At 37.2% G+C, this 10,744-nt stretch overlaps 1 long non-coding RNA gene across 1 annotated transcript in view; it reads right to left on the reverse strand.

Moving 5' to 3' along the window:
* Nucleotides 1-10,234, reverse strand: part of LOC102009937 — a 15,940-nt gene extending 5,706 nt beyond the window's left edge. The window contains exons 1-3 of the long non-coding RNA XR_001233263.1: nt 8,873-10,234; nt 2,007-2,090; nt 581-1,149 (exon numbers count right to left, since the gene is read on the reverse strand). This is a non-coding gene — a long non-coding RNA (uncharacterized LOC102009937). The remainder of the gene's footprint in view (nt 1-580; nt 1,150-2,006; nt 2,091-8,872) is intronic.
* Nucleotides 10,235-10,744: the final 510 nt, after the last annotated feature.

Consider the following 10,744-nt stretch of genomic DNA (forward strand, 5'->3'; position numbering starts at 1 on the left):
CCTGAAACTTTAAGAGGGGGTGGTTAGTATGACTTCATAGGCACCCTCCACTTAGGCTGCATAGGCTCATCCATCCATCCCCTAACCAAAACTTAGTCCCCAGGCTGGAAAGGATGCAAGGGTGTGTGCAAAAGGGTTGGGTGATGTGCTAGGATGGTTTGCCATAGCTTCTCGATGACCCACTGAAGTTCCTTCAGTTGGCAACAGAGGTCGATTGAGCCAGCTCCTTGAAGTGCTTTTATTACAGACATCAATGGAGAAGGCTGTCCAATCATTATCTCAAAGAGCATGAGACCATCTTGGTATGGTGTGCATCAGGACAGGAGGAGGGCCATAGGCAGTACAGTGGTGCAAATAGTACCTGTCTCCTGGCAAAGCTTAGATGAGGTGGACTTCAAGGTGTGATTCTATCTGTCTACCTGCCCAGAGCTCTAGGGCCAGGAAGCCATGTGGAATTTCCCCTAGAGCCAAGACCAGCTCCTGGACTACTTTACCCACAAATGCCAGCCCATTATCTGACCCAGCAGTCATGGGAAGTCCATATCAGGAGATGATCAACTCAACAAAAGGCCTTAGTTACCTCTCTCAAAGTTTCAGTCCTAGTCGGGCAGCCTCCAGCCAACCTGAGTAGGTGCAAATCAGGACTAGCAGGTCCTTTTGATTTCTAGTTGTTGGCTTGACCTCAATGAAGTCCACCTCAACAACCTCAGACCGGGTAGTCCCATACCTCCTGATGCCAGGATGGCAGTGGGTCTGCCGCATGGAGTTGTTGCAGTCACAAGATTCACATATCTCAGGCACAGAGTAGCCTTTGTGCATTCTACTTGGTGATACTACACTTTAAAGTCCTGAGATTTGCCATCTACTTGTGTCTCCTTACCTGCAAATCTCTGTCTAGCTCAAACTTATCTTTTAGATTTGAGCACAGTAAACCTCTCCTGTGGGAAGATTTCTTGAGCCTTTCTTTATGTACCAGTAACCTTCTACTGCAGTAGTGATGACCTTGAACTGCAATTCCTTGATGAATTTTCTTTCCTCCTCTGTGAAATCTCAGGTTCCCTGGCAGTGTGGATCAGGCTGTCTAGCCTCCCATTGAGTCCCACAAATAGCATGGTTCCTGGTGCCTTGTGGATTAGCTCCCCGCAATACCTAAGTAAAGAAGAAATGCTAAATAAACACTTGAACAGTGACCAGGCTCTCATATTTCAGACTAGAACTAGTTCAATGTACTCTTATTACTAGTTTTAGCGTCAGATGGAAATGAGTAAAGTCCTAACTCTTTTAATAGTAGATTGACATTGGTGAAAAAAAATGTTCACACCTTAGTTTATTTTGCCATTGTTGTTGTTAGATGTTTTTCCTTTTAATAATTTATAGAATAGGGATAATTACCCTCACCTGACCTACATTTCAGGGTGAGGCAATAATGAGGATTGTATGAGTTCCCACATGAGAATGGGCCTGAAGATTGGAACCTAGTCTTCCTAAATTCTTTTGAGCTATTGCATTGAGACAGACAGAGGAAACAGAGTGCCTGATGTAAAAGAAACATATTTGGAGTTTGTTTTGTTTTGCTTTGTACTTTAAATTCATGCTCAGGTTCTGCATTACTCAGTGTAAACAGCCTGGTGAAGGACGCAGGGGATGAACAGAAGTGCTGGCTGGCGTCATCCACCGCTCACCTCATTGCTATGCTGGTCTCTGTCAGGGCACGCGCCCAGCCAAACCTCAGAGAAAGTAACTGCACTCAAAGACTGAAGGGACAGAAAGCAATGTAAGACACTAAATAAAGGAGTAAAATAAAAGAGAGAGTGGGTAGCTAAAAGGCAGACTTGTTGGAGATGGGAAGGGAATCGGGTAAAGGCAGAGCAGAATGGAGGGAGGGGATGTGATGGAATTGAACATGATTTAGATACACTATACGCATGTACCATTCTCCAAAACAAATACAGCTATGGTGTATCACAAATATACATTAGTAAAAATAAATTTAAAAAATAAATCACCTCTTAACCAGGTGTGGTAACCCATGCTTGTCATCCCAGAACTCAGGGAGGCTGAGGCAGGAAGATCACAAGTTCAAGGCCAGCCTAGGTGATTTAGCAAAATAAATAGTTAAACACATAGAATATATAGTTAAATGTATATATAAATTAGGGCTAAGAATGTAGCTCAGGACAAAGGCCTTTGTCTCCAATACCATGGTGGGGGCGAGGGAATGAGAAGAAGAGAGGATGGGAGGACGAGGGGAAGAGGGGAGAGGAGAGGAGAGAGAAGAGAAAATTTTCTTTATCACAGTGTGTAGTCATTACCTCATTCAGCCTTCTTTTTGGAAATGCAAAAATTTGGGCACAGGAGAGGCCAAAAGAAGTATTCAAGATCATTCAGTCAGCTGTGTAACCGGCATGCAAACAGAAGCCCCTATCTGCTCTGTTTTCTAACCACTCCCACCACCACCACCATCCATAAGACTGCTGTGCACATTTTTCCTTTCCCTTTATTAGGTTCTAATTTACACACAGTAAAATATTAAGGTATGTTTTATACACAGTTTAAAATTCTCCTTTAACTGTGACATTTTGGTAAGTCTTATCAAACATACAAAAGTTTATATCAATAACTATATTTTTGCTTTAAAAACAATTGTCCCTTCAAAAACTTCCCTCATCCCCTTTCTTCCAGCTCATCACTTAACAACTACTAATCTCTTTCCTGTTCGCACTCTAATTTCACATTTTTTCAGAATATCAGGAAAGTGAAGTTAGAATTGTACAGTATGCAACATTTTGGATCTGGGTCCTATCATTTAGAGGAATGTGATGATCATTCACACAGTTGCATGTGTCAATAGTCCATTCTTAATGGTGCTGAGCAGTATTTTATTACACAGATTATCATGGTTGGTTGTTTGATTTTGCCATTCACTAGTTAGGGGACCTCTGGATTCTTTTCATTTGGGGGCTACTAACAGCAAATTCAGTATAAATATAAAAGTGTGGTTGCTATGAGAATGTAAGTATTGATTTCACTTGGGTGTTTGCCCAAGAATGAGATTGCTGGGTTGTACAATTCAAATATATGCTACATTTTATAAGACACTTCCAGTTGTTTTGCTATTTTACGTTTTCACCAATTCTGAGGGTTTCAGTTTCTCTGACTGCTATTGTTTTATGTTATTTATTTCTTCTAATTTTATCCTTTCTGATAGATGGGTTAAGATATTTCATTATGACTTTAACTTTTATTCTCCTTATAGAGAAGGGTGTAGAGTACTTTCATATATTTGTTATCTACATTTCTACCTTGATGGAGTATCTGTTCCAAACTTTGCTGTCTTCTGAAAATTAGGTTGTATTTCTATTTAATTTTGAAAATAAGTGTATATTCCAGCTACAAATACCTTCTCAGATATGTGAATTTTTCCCATCTTTGGTTTTTCTATGCCTTTTTCAAAGCAGTGTCTTTATGTTTGTGTATTATGTCTTTGGTGTCATATGTATCAAATGTTTGTCTAACCTAATAATAGAAAGAATTTTCTCTATAATTTTCTTCCAAACATTTTAGAGCTGAAAATTTTTATATTTAGATGTATGATTCAGTTATGGCTAATTTTTATGCAATGTTCAAGGGATAGTTCAAGATTTGTTTTTTGCTCTTCTTCATTTTGCATGTGAATATCCAAATGTTTCACATCATGTGTTAAAAAGAATATCTTCCCAGGGCTCCAAGAAGAACTCGACAACTGCATTCATCTGCTACCATTGTTAAAAGCCAGGCCACCTCAAGAGGAACTGCCCTAAGAGGCCCCATGGGCCATGCCCTGGATGCAAAGGAGACCACTGAAGATCGGTCTGCCCTCTGAGGTGAAGGCCCCAGAGCTCAGACCCATGCTACCAGTTACTCCAACAGAAATGAGAGGGCTTGGGGCATGCTCTGCCTTCTCCCTCTGGCCAGACCATCATCTCCATCGAGGAGTCCTGTGTAATCATGACTATGGAGGAACAAGAAAACAGCCTGTTGCTAGACACAGGTGCAAGTCTCTCGGTCCTTCTTTTCAATCCTGGCCTTCCTTCCAGCCATCATACCTCAGTGAAAGGAGTCACTGGTGAGGAGGTAATATGCTATTTTTGACAACCCTTAGGCTGTAACTACTTATTAGATCCTTCTTGCATATCTCTGTCTTCCTGAGAAACCACGTTGAAGATACCACCACGTATTACAGCAGCCATTGATATTTTCCTACTAATCTATCCATAACTGTGTTAAGTTTGTAATGTTCCTATCCTATTTCATAATGTATGTTTATTATTATGTGTTTCCTACAACAACCATTGAGAATAGTTAATGATTTTTCAATAGGTCACTCATGTATAGCTCTATTGATTTTCTTTAGAAGCCACTTTGAAGATACCAAAGTATAGCACAACAACTCTTGATAATCTCCTACCTCTTTTGTCTCTAACTCACTATTATTTGTCTATTTGTTTTCCTGAGAAACTATTTTGTAGATAATAATATGTAAAACGATAACCATTGATAATTTCCTATCATTTTGTCTGTAATTTGCTAAGTCTCCCCTATTATTATGTTATCCTTCTTTTATTCTTTAAAATAAAAAAAATAAAATATAATAAAAAGAATATCTTTTCTCTATTGGGTTCTTGTTCCCTTTCACTGAAAGTGAATTGCCCATGTGGTTATGAATGTGGTCCTGGATTCCATTTTATTTTACCAACATACCTATTCTTTCTCTGATGTATTACTCTATAATGAAGTTTATGAAGTCTTTGGGATTTTTGTTATTGCTTTTTTGGGGTGTGGACAGGGTCTCACTATGTAGTTCAGGCTGGTGTTCCACTCACTATTGAGTCTTGGCTGCCCTTGAATTTCTGCTGCTCCTCTTACCTCCGCCTACTGACTGCTGGAATTACAAGCGTCCACCACTGACTGCACCCAGATAGACTTCTTGGTATCACCTAGGAAGACTCTTCTGACTTTGTTTTTGTTTTGGCAGTTTTTGCTTTGTTTTGGAAGATTGAATTGGATATTCTACACCTCTCTCTTCCTATTTAAATGGAATGAAAGATGAGTTACTATATGACCTAGCAATTCTACTCCTAAACTCACTTTGTCAGTTTCTAAAAGAAAATCAGATTAAAATTGTGACCAGAATGAAGTTGAATCAATAGAACATTTTGGAAAGAATCAACTTCTAATACATGAGCAAAATAAATTTCATTTATTTGGGTCACTTTGAGCAAAACAGCATAGTTTTAAGCATTTATAATTTGTATAGTTTTGTTAGTTATATACATAAATGTTTTGTGATTTAGAAGCATTAGAAAGAATTCAGTTGAATTTCATCTTCCAGTTGTACTGTGAGTGCAGAACATAGACACAGAATTGCTTTTCATCTGTTAAGCTTGTATTTTGCAACTTTGCTAAATACACTTTTTTAGTTTTAGTGGCATTTTTGTCAATTCTTTCTTTCCACATAGCCAGTCACAGTGTCTGCAAATAGAGATTGCTTTACATCTTCCCCTTTCCAATCCCCTTGATTCTGTTTTCTTGTACTGTGAGAGCCTTCAGGGCCATGTCAAAAAGAAGCAATGATAGAAAAAACACCTGTGTCATTTTTGATCATAGGAGGAAAGCTTTCATCCTCCAATACTAAGCCCGATGTTATTAGAAGTGTTTTATAGACATTCCATATCAAGGTGGAGTGTGTCTCCTATATTCTTAGTTTGCTAAGAGCTGCATATCATCCACCAAAAAGTGTATATACACTTCAGCAACTTGTCATACTAATCAATGTCTAGAAGCTAATGACCTCCACTCTGAGCACTTCTCATAATTGTAGGGGTCAAAGGTAACTTGTATTAAGCTCATTATGCCTCAATAAATTTAGTATTAAAATATTTGTAAAAGTTCTTATTTTCTTAATGTATGCTCTTTGGAGCAGATTCTTTTGTTGTTGTTGTTGTTTGTTTCTTGATTTTTTTTTTTCTGGTACTGGGAATCGAACTCACGACTTGCGCTTACCAGGCAGGTGCTGTGCCGCTGAACTAAATCCCCAGCCCCCTGGGGCAGATTTTATTTATGTGTACCTACTATTATAGGTTAAACATAAATGAAGAGAAAATAAATTTAAGCTTTGTCAAATGTTTTTGTAAGTATTAAGACTTTTTTCCCTTTCTTATTTTAAAGAGGAGAAAACAATAGAAACAATAATACAGAATTTCCAAAGAAGATAATAAGAAATTACCAATGGTTATTATATTGAGTATTGTCATCGTCAAAGTAGTTACTCAGATTACAAGATATAGACATGCAAAATTGATCAAACAAAATAAGCATAAACTGTTCCTTTCAATGAACTAATAGAAATTAGTAGTGTAAACATCTTAACTATCTTATGTGTATATTTTCTTCGAGACTTTTTTCCTTTAATCTGATGTTTATTGATTTTGAAATGTTGAATGAGCCTTTCATTTCAGACATAAACCTTACTTAATTGACTTGAGATTTGAGATTTTTACTTCTATATTTCTGAAGAATAGTGTTTCATAATTTTCTTGTTGTGTTATTTCTTTTTCGAATGTTGTTATTGGCATACTATTGGCTTAAAAATAAAGATTGGACCAGCAAGTGAAAAGAAATGTGATTAGTATCACTAGCCACTAAGAAAATGTAAATCAGAATCAAAATTATCCATTACTTCATACCAATCAGAATAGTTCAAATTTAAAAAGACACAATTAAAAGTACAGATTACAGTGTAGAAAAATGAGAACCCTCACAAATTGCTAGAGGGAATTCAAAATGGTGTAGCTGTTTTACAAGAACCTGACAGTCTTTATAAGATTAAAATGAGTTATCATATGAACCAACAATTCCATTCCTACAGGTACGTTGGGGAAAAATGAAAACATACATTCATACAAGCCTTCATACAAGGATATTCTTAGCAGTGTTTTCAATAATATCCAAGTAATGGAAAGAATCCAAATGGTTATCAACTTATAAATGAGTAAGTGAGATACAGTATGCCAACACATTGAAACATTACTCAGCAATGAAAAGGAATGAAGTTCTGGTACATAGTGCAACACAGAAGAACCTTGAAAACATTGTAAGACTAAATGATTGCAGCAAGATACAGCCTCAAACACACACCATAAAAAACCTGGACTGTTTATTTTTATATCAGGATCAATAGTTTTCAGAACAAGGGATATTGTTAGAGATAAATACAGTCACAGCATAACTATCTTTCTGCAATCATTTAGTCTTATCCTTATTTATTTATTTGCCATGTATTGATGTAACTAAAATATATATAAATAAGTAAATATGTACGTTTACTTTTTAAAGCACATATTATTAACACATATCAATTGTATACATTTAAAGATCCTACAGTGACATTTTCATACAAACACACATTATGCTTCAATCAAATCTATCTTGTCTTTTACTCTCCCTTCCCTTAACTCTTTTTCTCTTTCCCTTGAGTTATTTATTTATTTATGCATTTTTAATTAACTTCATTGGTACTCTTTTGATTTATATAATCATCACATTCATCAAAGGGAATTTGTAGCTGTACATATCTTGATTCTTCTGCTTTTTCTCATTTTCCTTCCCTCCTTCAAGACTACTTCCCTTCTTTATGAAAGTTTTATTTCTAATTTTTCCTTTCATTCTCTCTTTTTTTCCTTTTCCCTTCTCCCTCTTCCCACCCTTATTTCCCCTCCCATTTATTTTAGCTTCTGTACTTGAGAAAAAAAGCGACATGTATCTTTTCATATCTGACTCATTTTACTTAATGTGTCTTCCATCTACTTTGTTGCAAATAACACGATTTCATCCTTCTTTGTGAGTGAATGATATTCCATTTTGTATATATGGCATATTTTCTTTTTACATTTAAAAGGGATTTCAGTTTTTAGATTGTGTTTTGTTTTTAGGTTGTATCAATTTAATGTATTTATTAATATTCTTATATTAAAATCTTCAGTGCTGTTAAGTATATTTCTTCTGTTTCTTATACTTTTTGTGTACTTTTAGTCCAATATATATATACTGAGATATATATATATAAAGAATGCATATAGAGAGAGACACACACACATGTACACACACACACACCTTTCTTTCCATCCCATGTGTCCAAGTGAGGCATAGCGAAGTATCAGTTATGCAATGCTGCCTCCACCCCTAGCCATAGTTCCAGCTGCTAGCAAACAAAATCCATTAAACTCTTAACTGTTTTCCCTGTTCACACTAGGTCCTTGTCTTGTGCTTTGGCTCCTTTTTCAGGAAGACTCTAGAATCGGCTCCACCACTGACCCCAATTGTTCATTCAGACTCTTAATAAAATCCCCAAGGAACACTCCTTGCATTTATTCAACACTCTCTTTTTGCCAATCACAATTGTAAGCCAAAGGTATTTGAGGATAAATCAGCTATGACTCAGTACTGAGAAGGTTGAAGCTTAGCAGAGGCGGCAATTATATAAACAATAACTTATGATTCAGTACAATGCATGGGATAATAGAGGTGTGTGCGGAGTGAGCCCACGGAGAAGTGATTAAGTCCGCCATGGATTAGATCAGTGATGTGGTCATGATGTCTTCCTGAGAGGTGCAATATTTGAACAATGAATTGATGGCGGCAGAACTGCAAGCAGAACAAACAGGATGATAGAACAAGCAAAGGTTTAGAAGTGTGTCTGGTGAGGTAATATGGGAAATGTCATGGCAGTGGGAGGTTACAATGCAGAGTCAGCATTAACTAGAAACACATGGTGGTGAACTCTTTATAGCATAATCTCATTTCCACTCATAAAATCTTTATGACATTGACACACCACTTATCTTCTTATTGAAGATGGAGGACTGAAGTTTAGAGACTGCTGCGGCAGGCTGGAATGTATGCACCACTCCTTGTCTGGAACACACAACTACCAGGATCATAAACTGCCAGTTTCTGCTCATTACAGAACAGTGTAAAACAAGAGAAAATGTCTATTTGGAAAAAGAAGAGAAGAAGACAAATAGTTACCCTGGGGGAGTAAAGGGCCTCAGAGGTGAATACCCAGGAGCTCTCATCCCTGGTACCTTCTATTTAGGACTAGTGATTTTCTTATCTCTCATGTGGGCACCTGGAAGTTGTCACCATCTGATTGGCTCTCTGGCTACCTTTGATCCTAACCTGGGCACCTCTGCCTACCTTCTTTCTAGCGTTTTGGTTTCTTCCTGTCCCTTTGTGATGGATAAGATGGACAGGAGCTAAGGAAGGTTAGTTTATACTTAATGATTAGGTAAAGAGAACCTGTGTGTATCTGGTGCAATAATATAACATGTAAAAGTGAGAACATACATACATGTGCATACATGTGTGTGTCTGAGTGCTCAGGTAAGTATGCATGTATTACATACTAAATAAGAGTCCTCAGGTGGCTGCCCCTTTTCTCCTTTGTATTTTATCAGATGGATGAAGGTAGCTGATTTCCCTGGTCTTTAATGTTTCTGGCTTCCTTGCTTTTTGTTAACTCTTCTTAATAAATTGTTCTCACAATTGGAATTGTATTACCTGGTCCTCTCTCAGTCCAGTTCTCTGTCTCCTTTGTCTTTCTAATTTCTCTGTCAAGTCTACCCGTGGAGGCAGAAACTGCTTTTATTAAGTTTCCCTATTAATTTTTAACAAACCCTATCTTTCTCCTGCCTAGACACTGCCTTTCCTTACAGAGAATACTAGGAAATGGTCAAATAAAGTACTCAGTAACGGACAAGATTTTGAACTATTGTACAGCTATGACAGAGACACCAACACAGCATAGGGGTCTGGATCCAAACAGCTAGGTGCAGCTTCCTGGACTTGTCAGAAACACATGCACCTCATTTGCCCTGTGCTCAAATAATTATGTTATACTATTCCTGAGACAAAGCTGCAGACAGTGACTGTTAATAAATATGAAAAGCCTTAGCCATAGCAGTACAGAACCATGGGAATAACTAGAGATAGAAAATGGCAGCTTTAGAAAAATAAAAATGGCTGCCACGTGGAGAATAACTTGAAATGTGGAGAGAAAAATTAGGAAGACTAAGCTGCTGTTACAGTGGCCCGGATAAAGTTCCTATCTATGATAATTATTGCATAAGTTAAGTTGACAACTTTTTAAATTTGTTTTTAAAGACAGAGTCTCCCTATGTAACCCAGGTTGGCCTCAAACTTGTGATGATCCACCTGCCTTAGACTCTGAGTGCTGGAGTTACAGGTATGCACCACCACAGCCGGCAAGTTGATAACTTTCAAGAACATTTGAGAGAAGAATTGAAAGGATTTCACTAGAAAACTGGTTATGTGTTAAGAGAGAGTTAGAGAAAACTTACATTTTTAACAGGTAGTTGAATGGACTGGTATGTCTTCACCTGAAATTCTGATTAGAGAAGTAAGAACTGAGACAAATTGCTGACAATGGGTTTCAATACTTACTAAATTTTGTTTTACTACCCATCCCAAAATATATTCTGTTCCTTCTCTGTCTTTTTCTTCTATTTTCTTTTCCTAACTTAAACACTTATGAAAGCAAATTTTAAGATTCAGTTTCCTCACTTTAATTTTTACTTCTAAGGTGAACACTCAGGATTTGACAGTTCATTCCTGGAGATATGTGATGCTCTTTCACACTTCTGCACTTTTGCCAATGTCATTGCTCCTACCTGAAGCATCTTCTGCA

This window comes from Chinchilla lanigera, unplaced genomic scaffold (assembly GCF_000276665.1).
Source record: "Chinchilla lanigera isolate Chin_1 unplaced genomic scaffold, ChiLan1.0 scaffold00014, whole genome shotgun sequence".
Lineage (NCBI taxonomy): Eukaryota > Metazoa > Chordata > Mammalia > Rodentia > Chinchillidae > Chinchilla > Chinchilla lanigera.